General features: G+C 42.1%; 1 pseudogene; it reads right to left on the bottom strand.

The window, feature by feature from the left end:
* Positions 1-872: 872 nt before the first annotated feature.
* LOC145679467 (protein GVQW3 pseudogene) lies at positions 873-1241 on the bottom strand (annotated as a pseudogene).
* Between the last annotated feature and the right edge of the window lie 1353 nt (positions 1242-2594).

Here is a 2594-nt window from a genome sequence, read left to right as displayed (position 1 = left end):
GAACCTCGAGACCGTAATCTACCATCCACTGTGAGACATGCAGGTGGCTCGGTAATGATTTTGGGCTAAATGTGTAATCGATGGTTTTAGGGACCAAACAAAGTATTTAAACGTTCTGAAGCAATATTTGGTACAAAGTGTTGAAACATTAGAAATAAAGGGTAATTTGAAGTACTACCAGTATAAGGATCCCAAGCATAAAGCTTTAAATGTGGGTTTGTGGCCTCTGTATAATAGGGTGAATCGAAGAAACTTTTTTTTTTCGAAAACGATAAGGGCTCACACGGGAAAAGTTGCCCACCCATAACAGTAGTTCACTGAATCTTTTTCACATTTTCGGGCTATATCTTCCGGTGCCGCAATCGGGCTAAAGTTTTGGAAAAGTCAACATAGGCAAAACGCATTACACTGTATATAGATAGTCTGTTTTATCTTCCAATACGGTTCGGAACTAACTTGTTTCTCTACGTGATACAGGGTTCATCCTTAAAGTAGTAAGACTGAGTCAATTAAAAATAAGATATTGACAGAAGTAACACTTACGGTTAATATTCTTCGAAACATGATCCTCCTACATCCACACACCGCTGCCAGCGGGATTTCCAGTTTTCATACGCTTCCTGGAAGGCGGAAACTGGAATGCTGTTCAGCTGCCTCGTCACGGCCTGTTGTAATGCTTCCACCGAGCCGTCATGATGCCCTTTCAGGGTGGGTTTGAGACGGGGTAGAGGAAAAAATCTGGTGGGGCAAGGTCAGGACTGTAGGGTGGCTGAGGCAAGGTTGCAATGTTATATTGGGTCAGATACGCCACCACTCGGAAGTCCTTTTGCGAACGTCCTTTTGCGAACGTCCTTTTGCTCGCCTGTCAGCACTCATGGCACCAACTTTGCACAAATTTTCCTCATTTGCAATTGTTCGCGCACAATTTCGTGAACTTGGGTTTTAGCAACGCCAAGTTCATCGGCAATCATGCAAACAATTAATCTTCGGTCACTGTCCAGCAAATTCTTCACTCTTGCAACATTTTCCTCCGTTTTGTAGCTCAAAGGTCGTCCTGGCCGTGCAGCGTCTTCAACTTCTTCTCTCCCCTCCCTAAACAGCTTGTGCCACTCAAACATACTCGATCTTCCAATAGCGTTATCATCGTACGCCGTCTTGATCATTTCATGAGTCTCTTTCCCAGTTTTACCGAGCTTCACGCACAATTTGATGGCGTAACGCTGTTCCAAAAGATTGGCCATGACGCAGCGTGACGAGTGTCACTCGCAGAGGTTACGATGACGAGCGATCGTTACCCTGCTTTGGCTGGCAGACGAGTGGCGCTTCTTCCTGTCTTTCCTTAGACCCACCTCAACCAACAACAGGTGGAGTAACAGCCGTCAGTCTGTAAAATGAAACGAAAAAAAATCAGTCCTACTACTTTAAGGATGGACCTTGTAGCTCTTTATGTGCTGTACTGACATTACCAATATGTGCAATCCCTTGCCTATTTTAAACATAAAATGGCTTAAAATAACACAGAGCTCAAACGAATAGGTGACTGCACATTGTGCTCCTTCCATCCAAAACGAGGCGCTAACGATAAGGTATAAATAGAAAATTACTGCCATTATCAGAAGGCCAAATATATGTGAAAATCTAATATGGCGACATCATCAAAGGAAGCAATCGAGGTGCTAATAATAACGCATATATAATATAATAAGGCCATTATCAAAGGCCAAATATATTCAAAATCTCAATGGCTTTCCCCAAAAATTTGAAATACGTTGCTGGCGATGATCAAAGCCCCTTCTCCAGTTATTCGGACTCTTGCATGGGGATGAATAAAGAAGGCCTGCAATGGCACCCAAGAAATTAATTCGAGGGTTTGTCGTGCCTGACATTAACCTTGAAACTGAAAACTATTATGATAAGCTGGACCTCCGTAAAGTCACGAACCGCCCTTGACCAAAGCACTTACATCGTAAGAAGTGGGAGAAAACATCAAAAGTGCAGTAGTCGCTGCTTAGTCGATAACGGAATTTCCATGTTATACCCAGGCCGTGAAAAAAATCGTACAAGAAGTTAATGTATCGTCCGAGAAGATGGATTTGAAGAAAAAGAACGCCTTCATTCGGGGAAGACTGCTGTCCAGGAAACACACACATTCGAGTCGAAACAATACATCTTCATCTAAACTTTAGGCCTTAACTACATGTATGTTGCCTATTGTGTAGCGAGTGAGCGAAGCACAACGTGCAGTCACCTCCATGTTTGAGCTCTGGGTTATTTTAAACCATTTTATGTTTAAAATAATCTAAGAACTCAACATATTCGTGATGCCAATATAATACATAAAGTTGCAGAACGATTACGTATAGAAATATGCTACTTCCGAACCGTATTGGAAGGTAAAACAGACTGTCTACATACTGTGTAATGTGTGTTGCCTATGCTGACTTTTCGAAAACTTTAGGCCGATTGCGTCACCGGAAGACACTGAAAAAGATTCAGTGAAGTACTGTTATGGGTGGGCAAGTTTTACCGTGTGAGTCGTTATCGATTTGTAAAATATATATATCATACTATTAGAACAAAGGAAGACTTGGAAT

The sequence above is a fragment of the Thermobia domestica genome, chromosome 2, assembly GCF_964235325.1.
Source record: "Thermobia domestica chromosome 2, izTheDome1.hap1.1, whole genome shotgun sequence".
Taxonomy (NCBI): domain Eukaryota; kingdom Metazoa; phylum Arthropoda; class Insecta; order Zygentoma; family Lepismatidae; genus Thermobia; species Thermobia domestica.
Note: the sequence above shows the minus strand (reverse complement) of the source record. Positions and strands in the feature narration are given on the sequence as shown.